General features: G+C 54.2%; 1 long non-coding RNA gene across 1 annotated transcript; it reads right to left on the bottom strand.

Moving 5' to 3' along the window:
- Window positions 1–2,383: 2,383 nt before the first annotated feature.
- LOC309683573 lies at window positions 2,384–23,684 on the bottom strand. Its single transcript, XR_014270219.1, has 5 exons — window positions 23,549–23,684; window positions 21,113–21,208; window positions 14,241–14,423; window positions 5,599–5,694; window positions 2,384–3,615 (listed from the first exon to the last, which is right to left on the bottom strand). It is a non-coding gene; the product is annotated as an uncharacterized lncRNA (long non-coding RNA).
- Window positions 23,685–24,512: the final 828 nt, after the last annotated feature.

Here is a 24,512-nt window from a genome sequence, read left to right as displayed (position 1 = left end):
CCGGGAGGCGGGGCCGAGACGAGCAGGGAGGCGGGGTGGAAGACGGCAGGGAGCCGGGGCCGAGGGCTAGTGGCGAGGCGGGGCTGAGATCGGTAGAGAGGCGGGGCCGGGACGAGCGGGGAGGCGGGGCCGAGGAGGGCGGGAGGCGCGGCAGAGGCCGAGAAGGAGGCGGGACCCACGAGAGCGCTGTACTGCGCGGGCGCGTCCGCCCGGCTGCAGTACCGGATTGCGGCCGCCAGGCGGCAGGTGCGAGCGCAGACCGTCGCGCCGTAGCGCGCATGCGCCGATCCCCGGCCGCAGTACCGGCGTGCGGTCGCACGGTGGCGGCAGCGAGCGCGCGGCAGCTCGCTGTACTGCGCGCGCGCGCCCCTCGCACCATCGCGCTGTACTGCGCATGAGCGGCTGCCCGGGTGCAGGACCGGCTTTTGGTCGCCTGGTGGCAGCAGCGAGGGCAGTCAGACGCGCGCCGCACTGCGCATGCGCACTTCTCCGCTGCAGGGGCCAGGGAGGCGGGGCCGAGACGGGGGAGGCGGGGCGGGACGAGCGGGGAGGCGGGGCCGAGGCGAGGGGGGCGGCAGAGCCGCCGCAGGGGAGGCGGGGCGGAGTAGCCCGGGAGGCGGGGCCGAGACGAGCGGGGAGGCGGGGTGGAAGACGGCAGGGAGCCGGGGCCGAGGGCTAGTGGCGAGGCGGGGCTGAGATCGGTAGAGAGGCGGGGCCGGGACGAGCGGGGAGGCGGGGCCGAGGAGGGCGGGAGGCGCGGCAGAGGCCGAGAAGGAGGCGGGACCCACGAGAGCGCTGTACTGCGCGGGCGCGGCCGCCCGGCTGCAATACCGGATTGCGGCCGCCAGGCGGCAGGTGCGAGCGCAGACCGTCGCGCCGTAGCGCGCATGCGCCGATCCCCGGCCGCAGTACCGGCGTTCGGTCGCACGGTGGCGGCAGCGAGCGCGCGGCAGCTCGCTGTACTGCGCGCGCGCGCCCCTCGCACCATCGCGCTGTACTGCGCATGAGCGGCTGCCCGGGTGCAGGACCGGCTTTTGGTCGCCTGGTGGCAGCAGCGAGGGCAGTCAGACGCGCGCCGCACTGCGCATGCGCACCTCTCCGCTGCAGGGGCGAGGGAGGCGGGGCCGAGCACGGCTGGGCGGGGCCAGGGAGGCGGGGCCGAGGCCGGCAGGGGTCAGCCAAGCATGGGAGGCGGGGCCTATGGCAACAGGGGGCGGGGCCGAGGAGGGCTACAACCCCCCTGCGCCGGGGGGACCGCCCCCAGGGGAGCCGGCCGGGGCAACCCACAGCGGGGGACTCACGGGGGGCGCCCCACTCTCCGCAACTCGCCCACTCTGGAGCCACCAAACTGCCGCCGCTGCACCCACCTTTTCCTCACGCCGGCGTGGGTGTTTCTTCACTTTTCCACAATGCTCAGCTTTGGGGCTTTTTAACGCTTATCCACCACGCAACAATTGGTGATTTTTGCTTCTGAGCGTGGAAAAAGGGGTTTTTGCTTTCCAGCTGCACCAAGCCAGGTGGATGGGGCTTGCCCGGGAGACCCAAGTTGGGGAATTTTTTTCTTCTTCTTCTTCTTCCCCCCGGAAAAGAAAATTGGGGTTCCTCCCCCCCCCGCACACCCAGAAGCAGGGCTTCGGGGTACTTTTGTGCCGTGGTGGCAACTCCCGCTCTGCGTGCAGGGCCCGGCAGGGGAAAGCGGCCCCAAATTGGCATGGGAAAAGGGGCAGCTTTTAAAAGCGCTTTTACATCTCCCAAAAAAAAAAAACAAATGGGGAAGGGTGCGGGGCGGTGTGGCGGGGTTTTAAGGGCTTTCCATAAATAGGATTTCCATAAATAGGCTTTCCTTGCATTTCAAAAACCTTACCGAGAATAGACATGTCCCCTAGGTATCCATTTACACACAGACAGAGATATATGTAGGGTCAATATAAGCCTGAGGAATACGGGAAAACCTCGAGGAGCTGAAGGGGAGAGACAGAGCAGGTAAAGAAAAGGGCGGGCAGCCCGGCAGACAGAGAACGACAGAGCCAAAACTGGGCTCTGGGACACACCTTTTTATAGTCTAAAATCCTTTACGTAACAGAGTAGATCTAGGGGTTTATTCCAAACTCCTCCTATGTAAAGCAATGAATATTCATTTATTAAGAGAGACTAAAATGTGAGATTTTTCTTTATTTCAATACCTCACGCCCATATTTACAGGTTTTAAAGTTTGCTAATCCTGCCCCCCCCGAATTTTCAGACATTTTGGGGCTGTGATCCTCCTCTTTTCAGGCAACCCCCGTGTGACCCCCCCATCCCCCACTCACCTGCTCCTCCGCAGCATCACTGCCCACGCTCCCTCAGGGCCCCTGGGCTGCCCCAAATGACATCATCACCCACACACACACACATCCTTTTTATCCCCCCCCCCCCAAAAAAGGCACAAAGACAGCGGACCCAGGGCTGGTCCAGTCCCCTCGGGCCGCTCGGCCACCGGCAGGCAAACCTGGTGTGGGATCATTACTGGAGGTGACTTAGAAATTAAGGTAATGTCCCATTTTGAAGAAAAGCGCAGCGTGGAGGAAACTCTCCAGGGCAGAGTGCAGCTGCTGTGCAAAGGATGCGTTTCACAAAGGTCCCCGAGGCAACCTTAGATGTCGACGACATCGGGGGAGTCCGGTGCGCCAACTCTGAGGAAAAACAGCGCGGCGGATGGAGCGGAGTGGAGATGCCGCGGCCAAACTCTGCGATCCAATGGAACCCCTGAAGGCCTTATGGAACTGATAAGCTGCCTAATTGTTACCCTGAGCCAACCATCTGTCATTTTGGACAAAATGCTATCCTTTGGGTGAACTTTGCTCATTATAACGTCATTGTAACACCAAAACACACCTCCATCCCAAAAGCTACCCGCCTCCGAGGTGCGACCGCTCCTCACGGAGTCCACGCTCTGAATTTTTCGTAGTCTATACCTTTAAAAGCCTAGCGAGAGAATTTTACACCAATCTTAACACAAGTAGGTATGACTAGAGTCCATCAGGCTCCACCTGAAAGGTAAAAAAAATAAATAAATAAAAAAACCAAAGAGTATGAAAATAGCATCAGAGAGGAGGGATGTCAGGGAAGATACCAACGCGGGCAGGGAAATGCCATGGCCGACCACCCGTGACTGCTGGCGTCTGTCGACGGGCTGAGCCTCTCCTCCCCCCCACAAGGACGCTCGTGGGGAAGATTCGAACGCTCGGCTATGCCAAGTGCTTCCCCGGGAAACTTAGAAATCTCTACAGAGTTGTTTTAGAACTCAGCGCATTCGTAGCCAGGCTGTATCACTAACATCTTTCGTATTCGCACGGGCTTTGCAGACAGTCACTATCACCGGCACTCCAAAAGAACTTGTGCCTCTGTCGCTTCAATAAACGACACTTTTCACCAATCTAGCCGTGAGAGTTCCTAGTGAACGCCACCCAAATCCTTACGTGTGGCTGTGCTGGTTCAGGGGACGCCGCTTGATCCGATTGTGTGTGCTGCTATTAGTGCCTCCGTAATCGTGATAGTTTGATAGTACATATTGAACGCCACCGGACTTTTAATGCCAAATCGGGCATTGCTCAGAACCTAAGCCTCGCGAGACACCTGAAACACCAAAAGCCCCAATTATATTTCAGCAGATTAACAAAGAGCACAGAAGAAAGCAGAGGAATTCCCTCACACCGAGGCACGGGGCGGCAGCGCAGCCACAGGAGGACTCCTGTAGGGAAACAGCTCAGCGCCAAATACAGCGCGGCCTTTCAAAGCCAGAGCGACTGGAACTCTCCCGGTCAGTATTAAGACTAAGCGCCGCCTGCTGCCATTCTGAGCACGACAGTAAACCCTCGGGCTGGCTCTGGGAAACCCCTCCTGCCTTCCTCACGGCGCTGCCGCGGGGACCTGCCCCTGCCAGGCTGCCGCACGGGGCTGGGCCGTGACCAGAATCGACGCGACGGACCCCCTCAAACAGCTACAGCCCTCACGCTGCCGCCGCCGCCGCCGCTGCGCACCTTGCTGGGTCAGTACAGCCAAAAGGGAAGGGTAAAACTCCGAAGAGCGCAATGAACAAGAACGAACAAAGCTCAGTCCTTCACTCTACGCTGAAGAGGTGCACGTATGCTTAGAGATCTCTCGCTCGCTCTCTCTGCAATAAGATACTTATAGTATAAAAGTATTTGACTTTCCTTTGGCACTAAATGAACTTGCCCAGCTGTCAATCCATACCATTAAACCATCCATCTCCAAAATACACAGCTATAATTTGACTCGGGGGGGGGTGGGAGTTGGGTGCCGCAGGATTAGCGGGGACGTCTGGCCGGCTGCCCTGCCCAGGAGAGATGCTGCTGAACCGCCGGGGAAACGCGCTGCTGACAGCCGGACAGAAACCAAGAACTCCAGAGCGCTCCCTCTGAAGATTGGCAATAAAAAACCGCTAACATTCAACTGTCCCTTTTGAAACGTATCCTTTGTTTAAACACTTGGTTTTAAACATTTCCTTTCTTAAACGTTTAAATGTAATCTTTTTAAAAGACGGCCCTGTTTTTAAAGCTTTAGAACAAATACCTCATTGCCAAAGGACACCGAATACATTGTATGCTACAGCCATTTGGCAGCTGCAGTTTAAACAACGCAAGGACGTTTGTAAATTCTACAATTTTAACCGTTTTAAAAGTTTAATTTAGGATAGAAAAATCAGCAAGATGAAAAAGCCCCCATAGGGTTTTACCGGGGGGGAGGGGAGGGCATCAAATCCCCGCTCCCGCAATCCATAAGGCTACCAAAAAGGACCGGCAGATGGACTGATGCTTTCGGCTCTGCTGAGCGCGCAGAGGAACGCGTGTTTATGATACCTCGCCTGGTACGACTGAGAACCCAAAGACTGGCGATGCCACCAAATTCAGAAGACGGGCCGTGGACTTTAGTTTTCTTAAAAAAAAAAAAAAAGAAAAAACAACAAAAAACCCTAATCAAACAGGAAAAAAAAAGAGAAAGAGTGCAAAGTCTCGTTGCCAAATAAGGCCATTAGGGAAGCAGTAGCTCACCAAAAACACATCGGGACCCGCTGTCACCACTTACAAGGCTGCCAGTGCTTCCTGGCAAAGCCCGGAAAACACGCAGAAGCCACCCTGCTTTGTCCCGCTTTGTCCCTGTCCCTTCTCTGGCCTCGACTGCTTTGCGTATAGAAGCTAGTATCTCAGTAAGGTTATCCAGGACTACTGGAAGCTATTTTAAAAACCTGTGGACTGAAAAAGCATAAAGCTTTTACCACGAAAACAAAGTCTCTTTCTTCGGAACATCTGAACCCTTGCGAACCCTTTCTTGCCTCTTTCAGCGCAACATTATTCTCACAGTGCCAGTTAACGGTAAGCACACAGAAAGACATGACGCTTTCGGGAGGAGAACATAAGCGGAGGGAAGCAAGCTTTGCATGGGCGCAACGTGCTCCGGAACACACCTTATTGTTGGTGTTCGCGTTCAAATATTTCATCGAAAAACTACGGGAGGAGAGTCAGCACATCCTTCGCGTTCACTTCAAAGCCCCCACGACAAGGACCTTAGGAAAAACGCAGACGCGCATGGGAGACGTACCTGGTCCTGGCAGAGCACTCTGGATCCTTTCCGTCTGTCCCGTACCGTCACGGCAGAAGAAAGGGTGACCGCGGAGAAAGGCTGGCCGTTGACAACCTGCCGAGAGAGGAAAAAAACCGTGAACGCAAAGCCAGGTAGGAATCTCAAGCTGCCTTCTTCCCTGAAGGTTTGCCCAGACGACAGCTGAGTGGAGGAAAAAGTACTTGGCATCGCCTTTGGGACGCTTCTTGGGGCAGGCCACGAGAGCTCTTGCATTTTTCAGACCACCCTGCCTTTCGTTGACTCACCGGCAGCTTCAGTTGCACTAGAGCCACCTTCCCGGCTGCACGCAGGTGACAGACACGGACAGGCGCGTTTTCTCAAGCCTACGTACAGCCAAGGTTTCCTCACCCTAGACGGCCCAAGGTGAACATTTTTGTTCAAGGGTACAGCGACCCACCGGCCGGCCCGCTGAACCGCCTCCTGCCAAAAAGGCAACGATTTCTTCCAGGCTCTTTCTCCAGACGGTCACGAGCTTTTAAAACTGCCATTGCGCCATCAGACCTGCGCAGGGTCCCTGCCAGCTTTCGACTGCCCTCCGCCTTCTCTGCCGTCTCCCAAAAGCAGGAGTACGGCACGCGCCCAGACCCCAGCGCAACCCTGCCGGTGCCCACGCGCACCTCGCTCTTTGCACGAGGAGCACCCGAGCACCCCTGCGAGCGCAGCCGCACGCGCAGGATCAGCTTCACCTACGCTGGTTTCAGCGGATGCCATTGCTGAAGCTTTAAACCGAAAACCGCCTCCTGACACTCGGCCACAGCAGAAGTCATCCATAACGAGAACTCCACAAACACGCAGCAACGCAAATTGCAAACCCGCGGCAGCAGCTTCAGAGCTATTCAGACCAGGAACAAGGGAGAAAAATAAAACAGCTTCATCTCGCGCACACAGGAAAGCCGCAGACAGAGAAGAGGGTCTGCCTGTTTTCTGTCAGGGCTGAGAACGCTTTCTCCTTCCCTTCCGGAACCCCTCTGTTAGGTCTAAACATCTGTTACGCTTTGAGAGACCCGTAACAACTTCTTGCCGTTTAGACAATTGTTCTATCACCCGATGACCCCTCCCCACCCGGGAAAGGGCATTGGGAAAAAACAAGGAAACCCGGGGGGGCGAAGTATGAACAGATTTAAGAGAGTAGGATTCCACAAACAACATTAATAGCACTAAAGAACCAATATTGATCCCGATACCCACACAGAATACGCAAAGATTATACTCAGCCCATTCTATCCGTAGGAAGCTGTGCACTCCCAGCAGCGGACAGCAAACGTCGGACACTGCGAGCCCTACGACGGCAGGAGGAGGGGAAGGCCTCGGGGGTCCGGCACCAGGGCACGAAGTTCTCGGGATCGCAGCCATCAAGGGAGAGAGAGAGCTTCGCAGCAAACTTTCTAATTTATAGGGAATGCGACGCTGATGGTACGAAATAATCCTGTTGGCCGGCTTGGGTCAAGTGCCCGGCTCTCGCTCCTCCTCATCCCTGCACCTGGATTCCTCATCCCTGCACCGAGTATTAGTAGAGAAATTAGTCCCGTGTCGCTCAAACCAGGACAATATCGCAGCACCACCGTGCCAATACCCAGAGCGGGGACCGACCGCCCCGCCGACGGACGCTTGTGGAGCGGGGCACGCAGACAGAGGGACGCGTTTTGCCACACACAACCCTGAACCTCCTGAAAATTTACGTTTACCAAAGAGAGCCCCTTGGAAGGTACTGCCAAACAACATTTGGCAATAAAACTTTCACGGCTTTGACACACACCCAGTTCGGGGGGAACTCGCTCTTTGCTTCCCGCTGCTGTTGTTGTTCTGCCTTCAGAAATCCTACTCGGAGCCAAGTTTTTCACTACCGGTCCAAGCGCTTCCCTTCCTGGTATCACCAGCACATTTACACAGGCAAGGCACTTCATTGCTCTGCTCAAATCAGCCAAAGGAAAGTTACAGCCCTGAGAGCGGGGTGAAAAAGGGGAGGTCAGGCAGCAAAAGGGCTCTGCAGGCTGCCACCAGGCAACACCGCGCTCTGCTTTCGAAACCACGCGCATGCCCCACACAAACCCACAAGCCCCGCAAAAAAAACCAAACCAAAACCTCCCAGCCCTGAGGGAGCTGGGGGGAAAGGAGTGAAAGGGAACCGCAAGGTTAAGTGACATTTGGCCGTAACGCTGACCGTGTACTTCAGCGACTCTCCGAGCCTACCCCTCCATCTGCCCAACGACCGGTCCTTTTCTGGAAGGACAAGCTTCTCTTGTTAGGAAACAAAAGAGTTAAGCAGTGAGCTGTATTTTATATACCAGGTGTGGTTGTAAGGTATAACCGCAGTAACTGAACAAAGGTAACCAATGGTGATGGGAAATGTAGTAAACCGTAAGGAAAAGAATGGATTCTCAGATCTTTAGGTACCTAGATGAAAAAGTACACGGCATGCCAGAGGGTCAAGCTGGACCTTGAAAATGAAGCTTGAAGAACTCGGCAGAAAACAGGCACTGGAATAGAGTCAAAAGGAGTGAGGTGAAAAGGACAAGGTGAGGAAGACGTCTTACTTCATCTGAGGAAGACTTCTTACTTCATCACGACGACCACCGACGACCACCAGGAGGAAGACGAGCACGCGCAGAGGAGGAGGCTGATGTCGCAATAAGATGAAGCAATCCGTAATGCATACGTATAAGATAATGTAGCAATACCTGTTGAATGTGTATGAGATTATGTAACCAAAAGAGTATAAAATGAGTGTTCGGCAAGGCCGTCTTTGGAGCCAGATTTGGGTGCGTACCCCTGGTTCCCGGCGCCTTGAAATAAAGCACCGCATATAACCGAAGAAAATTGGTTACGTGTCTGTCGCCGCGCTAACAGTTTTGGCGACCCAGATGGGACCTCGCGAGTACTGCTGAGGCGGATCGCGTACTGATCCTGCTCCAGCCGGCGCCGAGAAATTCTCGGGGAGCCATCAGCCGCGACCGACCTCCGCTGCTCACGACGGACCTCTGATAGGGCAAGGAAAGGTGCTTTATTTTAGTAACAGTAACGGTACCGCTGTAGGTAAAAGCCTGCCAGTCAGGCGCGGGGAAAGCTGCGCTTGGTTGGGCTACGGAGCTCCGGGTGGTAAGCCTAGGCGCCGTCCGTCAGACAAGGCGAAAGCCCTGCAGGTTCGGCAATTGGTATGGTATGGTAACGGAATAAACGGTAAGAGTTGCGCAACTGTGAAAATCCGAATCGTAAAGTAATATTGGTTGGTTGGTTGGTTGATCGTAAGTCCAGTGGAAAGATTGGCAATTGGTAATATTTAGTCTGCGGGACTAATATCTGCCGAAATGAAAATCCAGTCCGCGGGACTGGTGCTCGCGACTATTACTTAAAACCCAGTCTGCGAGACTGGTATTTGCTGCTATTACTGTGAATTGTTCCGTTTGATTTGTTGTACCTTGTTGGTTGGTACTGTAATTTGACAACGCCAGAAATACCTAAAGCAACTCCCTTAGGCTGTATTTTGAATCATTGGAAGGAGGGAAAGTTCGAACAAGCATTTCGGAAAGATAAGTTCATCAAATCTTGTAACGATCGGTGGCCTCAATATAAACTAGAAGATCAAGAAAAGTGACCCGAAAATGGAACTTTGAACTATAATACTATTTTACAGTTAACGCTGTTTTGTAGAAGAGAAGGAAAAGGGGATGAAGTACCATATGTGGATCTTTTCTTTAGTTTGAGAAACAGCCCCTCGTGAAAATGGAACTAGAAGGAAGGGAAGTGAAAGTTTTAGTTGATACAGGAGCAACATACTCAGTTTAAAATAACTTATGTGGGGGCTTGGGGGAAAAGACAATTACCATTGTAAGTGCCACAGGGAAAGAAGAAGAAAGGCCATTTCTACAACACCCCTGGATTTAAGATTTAGGGGAAAAGAATGAACTCATGAGTTCCTATATGTGCCAGAGTGTCCAATACCCCTTATGGGACGGGATTTACTAGCAAAGTTAAATGCAAATATAATTTTTGAAAACGGGGAATTGATAATGCAAATTCCAGAATCAAAGACTGGGCAAATATTGGTGCTTAAAGATCAAGCAAAAAGGCATATCCCTAAAGAGGCAGAGGAGGCAGTGATACCTACAGTCTGAAGGAGACCGAAATTCCCAGGAAATCAAAAGCAGCCTCACCCGTGGCAGTGGAATTAAAAGAAGGAGCGACCCCAGTAAGAATTAGGCAGTATCCATTGAAATGAGAAGCTCGACAAGGAATTGTGAAGATCATAGAGAAATTCATGAAATATAAGATTTTAGAGGAATGTGAATCAGAAGACAATACACCTATTTTTCCCGTAAAGAAGCCAAATGGCGAGTATAGACTAGTACAGGATTTAAGAGCAATAAATGAAATCACAAAAGATATACACCCGGTGGTAGCAAACCCCTATACGTTGTTGACATCTGTGAAAGAAAAGTATAAGTGGTTTACAGTAATTGATTTAAAAGATGCTTTCTTCTGCATTCCACACTTGACATAAATAGCAGGAAATTGTTTGCATTCGAATGGGAAAACCCCTACAACGGACGAAAAACACAGCTAACCCGGACCCGACTTCCTCAAGGATTTAAGAACAGCCCGACGCTTTTTAAGACTCAACTGGCTAAAGAATTGGAGACCTGGACAACCCAAAAGGACAGTAAGGTACCGAGGTCACGATATTTGCTGTTGCAATATGTGCATGATATTTTTATAGCTACTGAAAATAAACTCCAGTGCATAAAAGTCACAATAGCAATACTGAATCAGTTGGGACTAAATGGATATAAAGTTTCTAAGGAAAAAGCACAAATAGCATGCCAAGCAGTACTGTATTTGGGTTGTGAAATTTCACAGGGACAGCGAAAACTGGGCATAAATGGAGTCGAAGCTATACGCGCCATTCCAGAACCCCGAAACTTGCATGAGCTGAGAACCTTCCTGGGAATGACGGGGTGGTGTCGGTTATGGATAATGGATTATGGGCTCAGGGCTAAACCGCTGTACGAGGCCCAAAAGTCACCTATGTTTATTTGGAATAAACCACAGAAAGAAGCTTTTGAAAAACTAAAACCAGCATGGAGAACGGCTCCTGCTTTGGGCCTCCCAGACTTGGCAAAAGGATTTCCACTGTTCGTTCATGGAAGAGGGAGACTGGCTCTAGGAGTATTAACCCAAAAGCTGGGTAGCTGGAAGAGACCCGTGGGGTATTTTTCCAAGCAGTTGGACTCAGTAAGTGCAGGATGGCCCTCTTGCCTTAGAACCGAAGAAAATTGGTCATGTGTCTGTCTCCGCGCTAACACTCTGACTTAAAAACCCTAGATCGGAGGCTCCACGCAACAGAAGGTGGGTTGAGCCACAGGACAACATGCCATCAACACTCAAAGAAAAAGAAAAAGTTGAGTGAAAACCAAGCAAAACATCAGTTTCCATCACGTTTCATTCATTACGTTTCCACTGGCACCTAGGTGCTCCAAAATTAACCATGCTCGCGCCACAGACTCCTAACGATTCAGTTACGCAGGGAAAGAGAAAAGGCTATTTCCAACTTGCCCATAAAATTAGCACGAACAAACAGAAGGGAAACACCGGACCCTAAAGAAGGTATCGGGCAGCTCTTAATTTATGCGAGAGGAAAGGTGGCTCTTTCACCCCAAAGGAAGACATTCCTAACTAGCCAGGCACCAATCCGGGAAGGAGGCACACTCTGTTCACTGCAGTCCTGCATCAGCTTTTCTGCGCTGGCAGCAAACTTGCCCTTTCTGCCCGTTCGACGTGGAGTACCCGGAGCGCCCCTGAACTCGCAAACGTGTCTCCCCGCTCCCCCAGCCCCACGCCTGCAATTACCTGAGCAGCTGGCAGAATCAATCCCACAGGATTTTCTTCCCGGGACGCACAAGGGGACGCTGGGAAAAGAGGAGGCGAGAAATTACCCTCTTTGTTGCGGCCAGACAACGGGCACAAGCCGGGGGACCCCCACCCTACCTCTGCCCTCGGGAGCGGGGCCCAGACAGGTGCCTGGCGGGGATTTAACCCCCCCGGCAAGAGGCCGGGCTCCCCGTCGGCAGAAGCACCGCTCGCCTCCCATCTGCTCGCAGCTCCTCGCTTGGGACAGCCCAGCCTGCACCCGGCCGCTCTTCAGCCCTGCGGGAAGTGCAGTTTGGCCGGCGGCTGCTCCAGCCGACACACGCTCCGGCTAATTGCAGCTCCTGCTCATTACCGCTGCCGGGAGTCTTGCCTCTGCCTAATGCGTGCTCCGGACAGAGGACACCCCATCTCCCTCCAGCTCCTGCTTGCCAAGCTCTGGCTAATTGAAGCCCCGGCTCTGCACTGAAGCTCCAGCTGATTTCAACTCCTTCTTCCCAGCTCCAGCTACTTGCAATAGTCTGGGCTGTTGACGAGGTCGTCAACCAATCAGCGTCCTGACTTGAGGGTTAGGGTTAAACACCGTGGCTTTACACAGTATAAATATCAATAAGTTGCTATGATTAATTACTTAATATCTATACTCAGCAATGTCCAAAGAAGAGCTAGATTCAAAGAGGAGAGATGTGCCAGGTCTGAAAAGCGCCTTTCCCCCCCGAGAGACATGGAGTTCAGTCGGCTGCGTGCCGACCCCCCCTGAACTCGGGGGTCCCATGGCACCAGACCCCCACCTGCGGGGAGGGTCCACGCACCTTGCCCACCCCCTGCTTTTCCCCGCAGCCCCCAACACCTCCCAACTCCTCTCTGCCTCCCCCCCGGCCCCTGCAAAACCAGCCAGAGCGGAGTCTGCTCTTAACCCCCAAACCCGCTCGTTTAGCACCCCTTTCTGAGCCCATAACCTCAGCTGCTGGGCCCCTTCTCAAGCCCCCAAAACCTGCTCCTCAGCCCAAAGCCACACAACTCCGCCTGTTTCTGCACCCCAAAACCAGCCCCGGGAGCCTGCTTTCCAGCCCTCGGGGCAGAAGACCTGCTGTTTCGGGCCCCGAAGCGGCTCACCCCCTCTGCTTCCTCACCCCCTCGGCAGTCCCCGCGGGCCACGCTGAGGGCCAGCCCGAGCGCAGCCACCCCACAGCCCGCCACCCCCAGGGCCCACAGGCGCTTTTGGGGAGCGCTGGGCAAGTGCGGAGGGCCCGACCCCACCGCGCTGCGGGGAAGCGCCGGCACGGCGCGGGCGCCGCTTCACTATCGCCCTTTCGGCCTTTATTTCTCCGGCACCGCCAACCCCGCACCCCAAACTCCCCAGGCCCAAGGCACCCCGCGGGGAGCCGGGCCCAGACAGCCCCGCTCCGAGCCTACAGTGCCCCTCCTCAAGCCCCCCGTTGCGCCAGACCCCCTCAAGGCCCCAGTTCAGCGCCCCTTCCCTCCCCCGTCACCCCTCAGGGCCCTCTACAGCCGCCCCGCCATGTTTCCTCGGGGCCCCCTCAGGCCCTCCCGCATCGTTGCCCACCGGCCCCCGCTCACCTTGACGCGCTCCAGCTGCCTCACGACGGCCTCGCCACAGGCCCGGGGGCCCGGGTCGCCACAGCACCCCGCGCCGCCCCGCTCCGCGCCGCTTTCGAACTGGGCGCCATTTTCCCCCGGCCCCCTCGGCTTCCGGAGCGGCCCATTGGCCCGCCCATGCCGCGCGCCCATTGGCCGCCGTCCGCACTCCTCCTTGAGAGACCCCGCTCCATTGGCTCGTCGTTGCCGTCAATCCCCGCCGCGCCCCACCCCGCCGAGGCAATCCGACCAGTCGCAGCGCGGCTCCCGCGCTCTCATTGGCCCGCCCATCCGCCCGGGAGCGGTTGCCGTGGTGAAGAGGCAGCGACGGTGGACAAGCACAATGACAACAAGAGAGAGACAGAGACCATGAGGAGCACAGGGCGTTGGGAAAAGGGGTAAAAGGAGCCTTGCAGCGAGACGGAGGATTTAAAAACGGGGCACTGAGCAGAAAAAGAGGTCAGAGAGAGGAAGAGAGAAAAAGGAAGGAGGACGGGGACAGCGAGATAGAGAACGGAAAGAAACAGCGACAGCGAGCAAGACGGAGGGACAGAGAGAGAAAGAGAAGGAAGGAAGGAGAGAGAGAGGAAGGCAGGGACACGGAGCGGCACGTACAGACGCAGAGAGGAGAAGAACCCCGGGGAAGAGGCCAGAGCAATTGTCGGGGAAAAGGGAGGGATGCAGATCAGGGCAGAGAGATGGAAAAGGCAAAAACAGCAATGGGTGCAGGACAGAGACAGAGGGTGGGAAAAAATAAGGAGAGGGAGCAGGACAGAAGAACAGAGAGAACAGGGGCCTCAAAAATCACCGTGCTGGTAAAAAACCCTGGCCTGAGCCCAACCTCCGCCCTAACATTGGTGATAAACGTCGCCTCGCAGAGTGGGCGGGACCGGGGAAAAAAAGAAATCTCCCATGTGGGTTTTTGAAATTAAAACTTAAAATAAATCATTCACTATCTCAACATTAAATACAACCTGGAATAAAAATATTCATGCGTATAAGGTTAGACACACTCAGAAACTAACACTCATTCAACCTCCACTCATTCCACCCCTCACTCGGAACACCTCCATTTCACCACCCGCTCGCCACAATGGCGGATCGCCCCAATTCTAGAGCCATCTCGGAAACTGCCTCACCGTGCACCTCAAATCAACATCGCCGCTCCACTCGATTCCAAAGGAACAAAGTCTTCATAACCACAAGCTGAGGAAGACGCTTCGCCAGCTGCACCCCTCCCGCTCCTCCTTCACTTTGATTTGTACGTTCCGGCACAGCTCGCTCGAGGCTTTTCTGTGGGGATCCACATCACCCTGCGGCACCTGCAAAAAGCAACACAAGGAACTCTAGAGCCGGCGTGCCAATCGCTACCGCCTCTCCCCAAACACAGCCCATGCAACCTCCACCCAAACGGGCCGTGTTCGTCAACAGATCACCACCCTACACTTGGACCATTCCACCCCAACCGGAATTGCTACACACACAGGCGACACAGCTCCACAGCCTCCAACACACACGTGGACGCGCTGTACAAACACGACCTAAGGATGCAGAATACCACACAGGGTAGAGTTAGTGCCAGACCAAAGGACACAGCCTGACGGTACGCACAACACTGCCGAGCCTGCCCAGCGCAGACGCTCCGGCGTGGCTTGCCGTGTGAGGACGCCACAGCTCTGGATGAAAGATGGACCACGAAGCCACAATGACCGATGGAGACAAAATCCTGGGAAAGGCTTAAGACTACAATGACCCAGGGAAGAAACCCCTGCAAGAACTCTCAAGAGACTCATCGAGATAAGACCCGATGGAGATGCCTGAGGAAGAGCTGCAAAAATACTGGTCAAACGCACCGACAATGCTAAACCAGACCGGCAGCATTGCATTCCTACGCCACGCTGTGAAACAGGACGCACTCAGTTGGCACTATGCTGATAACTTGAGCGTAGATGTGATCGCAGTACCACGTAAGTATGCCTGAGGCTCCTCAGACACAAAGGCCAAGATAAACGTTGACACATGCCAGACCTACTGCACAGCTCTACGCGCTCACCCCGGAGCTGCTTTGCCAGTGCATGCATCTCACGACACATATCGCTCCTTCTACCTACACGAGGCTGACTACCCACAAACTACGCTCTCCCAGGCCACTGCTTGGACACGTGTGGTCTTTGCCACCCACAGATTTTTGCCCCACTACTCAGTTTTCGCGGTGCCACCGGTCACGGTCCACTCCCGATGCCCATCCTTGGCAGCAGGCGCATCACTTAAATGCAAGGTTCCTTTGGTCACCTCATGCCACTCGCTCAGCTGCAAAAACAAAGCACAAAGCTGTTTGCTACACACTTCACCCTTGAGAGAGCAGTCCTCCGCAGCTCCACACACCTGCTCCGCTCCAATTCCAAAAACAACACATCACGGTTAGAGTCCTCGGCGGCACTTGAAAATCCAGAGCGTTGCAGTGACTGATTGGCCCCAAAGCGACCGACCACTCTGAGGTCTGTCACGCCACTCCTCGGCCCTCAATGCCTCGACTGTTTTTAGAGACTTGCCGCAAGCAAGGTGCCTGCAACAACAATAAGAAAACCATTGCTGTGTTACTGGCTTACCTCACGATCCATTTGTTCAACTCCAGCTCACGTGCACAGAGACCCGAAAGTCACGTCAACCCCCTACACTGGCTCTGCAATGCCATACAATAGACACGAACATTGAGCCATGTCATGCACACACGAATAAAATACCATACCACGCGACACGCTCTTGGATCATCGTCAATACAAAACACAGTACGGCACGCTGCAATGCAAGACAAAACACAAGACAGCACAGTGCTGCCTCACGTCTTACAAGATGAGACTCAGCTGACAGTCAGACCTGCTTATTGTCATACAGAGGCCCGGATGGTTTATGCTACGTCTCTTGTGACTTTGTCATACCTCCCGTCAGCTGCACGGAGAACAGAACAGCACAGACCTCATTGACACTCAAATCCAATCTGAGAGAGGCTGATGAACCCTCCTCCCTTTCTCATCTGGACCCCAGTCCCAAAACTTTACAAACCCCTTCTCTTCTCCTGAACTGTCAAGGAAGGAACCTCACTCCTTCCTGATATCCCCTGCCCTGTATTTGCACCCCTGAACCCTCTGCCTCAGGGGGTCCTCCTCTTCCCAGCCGTGCCCCGCGCTCTGCTGGCACCTCCTATCTTCTGTCTTTCCACAGACTCCGCGCTCTGCTACAGACCCACAAAGTAAGTGAAGCCCTGACGCAATCTATGAGGAACCTGCCGCAAGCTGCAAAGGCTCCAGGCACACCGTGCTACTCTGCGGGCAATGGGGAAAGATGATGAACCGTCCCATACCCGAAAAGACACTGCCTTCTGTCACAGCTGCTCTCTTCAGAAATGCCAACGCTCCCTATACAGATGCATATGAGATGCTCACCCTAACCTCTGCTAGATAATCTCATCATTGGCCCTATTCAGAGAAAGTAGATCAACAACTTACACCGTATACAGCAAAACTGGTGAAAAAAAACAAAGTTCCGTCTTCAATAAAGTCAAGAATCCCAGCAAAATGCAGTGCACCTATGCTGCGGTTTAACCCCAGCTGGCAGCTAGAACCACGCAGCTGCTTGCTCACCACCCACACCTTTCCCCACTGCTTCCCCCAAAAGCTGCGGGGAAAAAGGGGGGGGAGAGGGGGAGGAAGGGAGGCAAAAAAAGCCTTATGGGTCGAGATAAAAGCAGTTTAATAGAAACAATAACAGAAGAGGGAAAATAATAACAACGGTAATAATGACCTGGGTCACTCTCACCGCCCCATGAATTGGCACCATCCAGAGCAGTGATCACGGATCCCCACCCCCCAATAAAACCCCACTTATATACTGAGCAGGACATCTACCGTATGGAGTATTTCATTGGCCATTCCATCCTTTGCTCTATGCTTTTACCAGAAGCTAAAAAAATGTCCTTGAATAGTGTAAACATCGCTTAGCAACAACTAAAACCAACCGCTATTATTGACATTCCTTTCACAGCAATCACTAGAAAGAAAACTGAACTCTTTCCCAGTTGAAACCACAACAACCTACAATAAAAAAAAAAAAAAACACACCCTACTATTACACAATCTTGCCACCCCTGAGCATGCATTACAACGTTACTGACCCGAAAAAGAAAAGCAGCACACACGTCTGCTTTCTATCAAACGTGCTGCTGAACCTTACCTGCTCCTCAAGGCCTCACCTCAGACTTCCCAGCTCTGTTTTTCCAAACGGGAAAACACGCCTGCCCAAACAGCTGAGCCGCCCCCAAAGCTGCATCCCACGGAAGGGCCAGCGAAGCACCGACGCCGCGGGAGCGCAGCAGCAGCAGGAGCTCCCTCGGCAGAGGCTGGGGAAGGGGAGGGCTGAACCAGCAGAAGGCACACAGGCGGCCGCAGAAGCAGCGGAGAGTTTCCGCGCTCACCTTCAGCTCACAGCACGGAGAGCACCGAACGCGGTTTTTCCTCCTGCGAGATCCGACTCGCCTCCAGCCATTATCACACCACTCGTGGTCATGTTATCCCGACTCGGTGGTGTGGAGAAACATTTCCACAGCGGTCGATTTTTCTAATCTTTAGATACTTCTGGTGTGCATTATTAACCATTTTCTGCAGCTTTGGAAGCGTGCTGCCCGATAACGCGGGACTTCCGGAAAATTGCCGGGCACTTCTGGGACCCGGGAAGACTGTCGGGCCATAGAGTCGGACTTCCGGAGGACTGACAGGCACCCCCGGCGCCATAGAGATGGATTTCGGAGGACTGACAGAAACTTCCGGTACGCTGGAGGACTAACGTCATAGAATTGGACCTCCGGAGGACTGACCGGCACCCTCGGTACCATAGAGATGGTTTTTCCGAGGACTGACGGGCACTTCCTGTGTCCGGGCTGACTGCGGCGTCACAGGGGCCTTATATTGTCTGTTTACCCGTATAAAATACAGTATTTAGACATATGCACATTTATATCTGTAACTATTTACACTTACATATCTGTTTAGACGTCTTCCATATTTTGACATATACCTACAATTCTATCCCTTTAGACAGCTATTTACACATACCTAATCTCTACGCATATTACATATAATATCTACTTACATTCACTATGTAACACACAGTAAAACTAGACAGCTCTAGTCAGACTTTTTCCAATCTTCCTTCATACATCAATGATTTTTTTTTTTGCATTTTAAAGTCCTTTATTTTTAATACATATATAGACGCGAGTTACTTTTGTACTTTAAACCCTTATATATCACTATTGAGAGTCTTTTTATATTCCAAAATCTTTATACAATAGACACAGGGCTTTACTGTGAAATCCTTTTCTAGATATAAACGAATCTTGCTTAGTCCGTGACCCTGTTCTTTTGGGGGGAACCCCCCATGGCCCAACATCCCCCACTCACCTGCTCCTCTGCCACACCGTTGCCCCCCGGGTGACACTGCGATGCCCCAAACATCATCGCCCTCCCATACCCCCACCCCCGTTTTCTATACACCCCGAAAAAGGACACAAAACAAGGGAAACAGCCTGAACCAGCAGCTGGTTACTTTAATAATACCATTTACATATGTACAAGCCCCTCCCAAAAAAGGGGAGCTCCACAAGGCAAAGAAAGGGGGGGGCAGCCCCCCAGCGCCCATCCCACATGCGGGCAGCCGCCCCATGGAGAGGAGCGGGCCAGGGGACGGTGGCACGTCTCTCGCTTGGACTGTGTTCCCCGATGTTCCCCCCCGTTGCCACATTGGGATGGGCTCCCTGAGGCAACAAATGCCCCCGGCCCCTGTTGGCCCTGGGCTCGCCCCCGAGGCAGCCCCCACTGCCGCCCCTGCAGGGGGGCACCCACTGGAGACAGAGCCAGGAACCTCCGCACCCAGAGCTGGTCCCATCCCCTCGGGGCGCTCAACCACCAGCAGGTAAAGCTGGGCAGGGGGGGCGTCTACTGAGCGTCGCCAGACCCGTACGGCGAGACACCTGAAACACCAAAAGCCCCAATTATATTTCAGCAGATTAACAAAGAGCACAGAAGAAAGCAGAGGAATTCCCTCACACCGAGGGACGGGGCGGCAGCGCAGCCACAGGAGGACTCCTGTAGGGAAACAGCTCAGCGCCAAATACAGCGCGGCCTTTCAAAGCCAGAGCGACTGGAACTCTCCCGGTCAGTATTAAGACTAAGCGCCGCCTGCTGCCATTCTGAGCACGACAGTAAACCCTCGGGCTGGCTCTGGGAAACCCCTCCTGCCTTCCTCACGGCGCTGCCGCGGGGACCTGCCCCTGCCAGGCTGCCGCACGGGGCTGGGCCGTGACCAGAATCGACGCGACGGACCCCCTCAAACAGCTACAGCCCTCACGCTGCCGCCGCCGCCGCCGCTGCTGCTGCGCACCTTGCTGGGTCAGTACAGCCAAAAGGGAAGGGTAAAACTCCGAAGAGCGCAATGAACAAGAACGAACAAAGCTCAGTCCTTCACTCTACGCTGAAGAGGTGCACGTATGCTTAGAGATCTCTCGCTCGCTCTCTCTGCAATAAGATACTTATAGTATAAAAGTATTTGACTTTCCTTTGGCACTAAATGAACTTGCCCAGCTGTCAATCCATACCATTAAACCATCCATCTCCAAAATACACAGCTATAATTTGACTCGGGGGGGGTGGGAGTTGGGTGCCGCAGGATTAGCGGGGACGTCTGGCCGGCTGCCCTGCCCAGGAGAGATGCTGCTGAACCGCCGGGGAAACGCGCTGCTGACAGCCGGACAGAAACCAAGAACTCCAGAGCGCTCCCTCTGAAGATTGGCAATAAAAAACCGCTAACATTCAACTGTCCCTTTTGAAACGTATCCTTTGTTTAAACATTTGGTTTTAAACATTTCCTTTCTTAAACGTTTAAATGTAATCTTTTTAAAAGACGGCCCTGTTTTTAAAGCTTTAGAACAAATACCTCATTGCCAAAGGACACCGAATACATTGTATGCTACAGCCATTTGGCAGCTGCAGTTTAAACAACGCAAGGACGTTTGTAAATTCTACAATTTTAACCGTTTTAAAAGTTTAATTTAGGATAGAAAAATCAGCAAGATGAAAAAGCCCCCATAGGGTTTTACCGGGGGGGAGGGGAGGGCATCAAATCCCCGCTCCCGCAATCCATAAGGCTACCAAAAAGGACCGGCAGATGGACTGATGCTTTCGGCTCTGCTGAGCGCGCAGAGGAACGCGTGTTTATGATACCTCGCCTGGTACGACTGAGAACCCAAAGACTGGCGATGCCACCAAATTCAGAAGACGGGCCGTGGACTTTAGTTTTCTTAAAAAAAAAAAAAAGAAAAAACAACAAAAAACCCTAATCAAACAGGAAAAAAAAGAGAAAGAGTGCAAAGTCTCGTTGCCAAATAAGGCCATTAGGGAAGCAGTAGCTCACCAAAAACACATCGGGACCCGCTGTCACCACTTACAAGGCTGCCAGTGCTTCCGGGCAAAGCCCGGAAAACACGCAGAAGCCACCCCGCTTTGTCCCGCTTTGTCCCTGTCCCTTCTCTGGCCTCGACTGCTTTGCGTATAGAAGCTAGTATCTCAGTAAGGTTATCCAGGACTACTGGAAGCTATTTTAAAAACCTGTGGACTGAAAAAGCATAAAGCTTTTACCACGAAAACAAAGTCTCTTTCTTCGGAACATCTGAACCCTTGCGAACCCTTTCTTGCCTCTTTCAGTGCAACATTATTCTCACAGTGCCAGTTAACGGTAAGCACACAGAAAGACATGACGCTTTCGGGAGGAGAACATAAGCGGAGGGAAGCAAGCTTTGCATGGGCGCAACGTGCTCCGGAACACACCTTATTGTTGGTGTTCGCGTTCAAATATTTCATCGAAAAACTACGGGAGGAGAGTCAGCACATCCTTCGCGTTCACTTCAAAGCCCCCACGACAAGGACCTTAGGAAAAACGCAGACGCGCATGGGAGACGTACCTGGTCCTGGCAGAGCACTCTGGATCCTTTCCGTCTGTCCCGTACCGTCACGGCAGAAGAAAGGGTGACCGCGGAGAAAGGCTGGCCGTTGACAACCTGCCGAGAGAGGAAAAAAACCGTGAACGCAAAGCCAGGTAGGAATCTCAAGCTGCCTTCTTCCCTGAAGGTTTGCCCAGACGACAGCTGAGTGGAGGAAAAAGTACTTGGCATCGCCTTTGGGACGCTTCTTGGGGCAGGCCACGAGAGCTCTTGCATTTTTCAGACCACCCTGCCTTTCGTTGACTCACCGGCAGCTTCAGTTGCACTAGAGCCACCTTCCCGGCTGCACGCAGGTGACAGACACGGACAGGCGCGTTTTCTCAAGCCTACGTACAGCCAAGGTTTCCTCACCCTAGACGGCCCAAGGTGAACATTTTTGTTCAAGGGTACAGCGACCCACCGGCCGGCCCGCTGAACCGCCTCCTGCCAAAAAGGCAACGATTTCTTCCAGGCTCTTTCTCCAGACGGTCACGAGCTTTTAAAACTGCCATTGCGCCATCAGACCTGCGCAGGGTCCCTGCCAGCTTTCGACTGCCTCCACCTTACCGGGCACACACTGTCTGCCGTCTCCCAAAAGCAGGAGTACAGCACGCGCCCAGACCCCAGCGCAACCCTGCCGGTGCCCACGCGCACCTCATTCTTTGAGCAAAGAGCCCCCGAGCATCCCTGTGAGCACAGCCACACGCGCAGGATCAGCTTATCAGCTTCACCTACGCTGATTTCAGGGGATGCCATTTCTGAAGCTTTAAACCGAAAACTGCCTCCTGACACTTGGCCACAGCAGAAGTCATCCATAACAAGAACTCCACAAACATGCAGTAAGGCAAATTGCAAACCTGCAGCAGCATCTTATCATGGAATCACAGAATCTTCAGAGTTGGAAGGAACCTCTAGAGATCATCTAGTCCAACTCCCTTGCCAAAGCATGATTGCCTAGAGCACATTACTCAGGACTGCATCCAGGCGGGTCTTGAAAATCTCCAGAGAAGGGGACTCCACAAACTCCCTGGGCAGCCTGTGCCAGTGCTCTGTCACCCTAACCGTAAAGAAGTTTTTCCATGTATTTGAACAGAACTTCCTATGTTCCAACTTGTGCCCATTGCCCCTCGTCCTGTTACTGGGAACCATTGAAAAGAGCCTGGCTCCATCCTCCTTCAACCCACCCTTTAGATACTTGTATGCCATAATAAGGTGTCCCCTCAGCCTTCTCTTCTCCAGGCTAAAGAGTCCCAGCTCTCTCATCTTCAGAGATATCTAGACCAGAAAGAAGGGATAAAAATAAAACAGCTTCATCTCGCGTGCAGGAAAGCCACAGACAGAGAAAAGGGTCAGCGTTCACAGCCCTTACAGAAAATAGGCATTCGCCTTCCCTTCCAAAACCAGTCTCTTAGGTCTAAATATTGCAGCACCACCATGGCAATACTGTGAGCGGGGAACAACAACCCTGCTGGTGTCTAAAGAGCAAAGTTAGAAGTTTATCAAGAAGTTTTGGCTAGGGCATGGTTGAAGCATCAAAGAACGTACCTGACCTCAAAGAGGATGTGAAACGAAACAATGCGTCTTACGTGTTCTTTTGCAGTTGGTGACTGAGACATAAGATAGCAAAATATAACCTCTGGACCAAGTTCGAGCCTAGAGTGTATCCCAAACTAACCTTGGGTAATTATAATGCTAAAATACACACCCCTTTGTGAATAATGAGCATGCTACTCAGGTGACCTCCCCAAATGTTTTGAACTGGAGCTTAGATGCCTATGTATAGTTAGGAGGGGTGACTGAATTGTTATTGACCAGTCTGCTGTATTTTATTGTTATAAATATCAGGTGGTGCTGGCTGTTGTTAAGCACCTGGCACCCGATTCTGCAGAATTGAAATAAAAGCAAGTATCTCGACTCAGTCTGTGGATCAGCTCTCTCACACCGAGTGAAGGACCCTCATCGAGGAACAACGCCATCACCCTTCAGCCCGTCCCCGTCTTCTCCTCACAGCCCCCCCCAACTCACACCCACCTTCAGGCTGTCCCCGGCCCGTGCACCCCCCCCCCCCGCCCAAACTCAGGGCTCCCCCAGGCCCCCGCCCCCCCCCACTCCCCAGCTCAGGGGTCGCCTCAAGCCACCCACCACCACGACCCCCACAGTTCCCCCCCCCGCCCACCCCCCTACAACATTCCCCCCTCAGCCCCTTCTCTCCTCCTCAGGGCACCCCGTCGCCCGCCTCAGCCGCCCCCGCAGACCCGCCCTTCCCTCAGGCCTCATGTTCCCCCAGCCCCCCTCAAGGTCCGCCCTCATCCCCCCCCATCACCTCTCAGGACCCCCCTCAGACCCCCCTGTCCCCCTTCGGGGCCCGTTCAGGCACTTTCAGCCCCCCGCCATGTTCCCCCCCCGCCCCCCGCTCACCTTGACGCAGCCTTACGACGTGCTCATGGCGGTCGTGCGAGCCCGACCCGAGCCGGCCCGACCGAGGACCCGCCCGTGGAGTCCCGTTTTCCCTTCGGACGATCCCGCTCCGCTTTAGAGCTGGGCGCCATTTTACCCTCGCCCCTCCCCTTCCGGAGCGTCCAGGCTCCCCCTCGACGGCCCGCCCACGCCGCGCGTCTATTGGCCGTCATCCGCACCCCTCCTTGAGAAGCCCCGTTCCATTGGTTTGATGCTGCCGTCAATCCCTACCGCGCCCCACCTCGGCGAGGCGATCCGACCCATCGAAGCGCGGTACCCGCACTGTGATTGGCCCACCTTCCCGCCCATCCGGGAGCGGTTGCCATGGTGAAGAGGCAGCGGTGGCGGCGCGGGGCCGTTGCCGCGGCGACGGGCAGGTGCGGCCGGGCTGGCGGGGGGGGGAGGATTCACCAAACCCGGCTTTTGCTTCTTAAAAACTTAACAGATTTGTGTGCGATAGCACAAAATAAAACCGTCGCGCCTTCTTCCCCTCTTGCCTTCCGTCAGCTCTCGGGTAACTCCCGGGGGCTGCCCGGAGCCGGCTCGCCTCCAGCGGACCGGCAGCCTGCCGCAGGCGGCGGCTTGAAGCTCCCACCGCGCCGGGCCCGGCTGTTCCCGCGAGGCCGGTTGACAGCGCCGGGGTCCACAGCACCACCCCGGCCCCCGTCCGGGTCCGGTGCTTCCCCAGCTGCCCCGCACGGCGCCGGCACCCACCGCAGCTCCGCACAGCCTGGCAGTGCCTCAGCTGCACACTGGGACCTCGGGACCATCCCTCTGCAGGGCCCCAGCCAGGTGCTCCCCCAGCAGCAGCCCTGCTCCATGGTGAGCCCCCGCGGTCAGGCAGCCCCACGTCTCCACCTGCGGCCTTCTCACTGTCCCGGTGCAACGGCTGTCCCCGTCCGCTTGGGTCCTGGGCCACCCACGA

The sequence above is a fragment of the Vanellus vanellus genome (assembly GCF_965231255.1).
Source record: "Vanellus vanellus genome assembly, chromosome: Z".
NCBI classification, from domain to species: domain Eukaryota; kingdom Metazoa; phylum Chordata; class Aves; order Charadriiformes; family Charadriidae; genus Vanellus; species Vanellus vanellus.
This window is presented reverse-complemented; position numbering and strand designations above follow the sequence as displayed.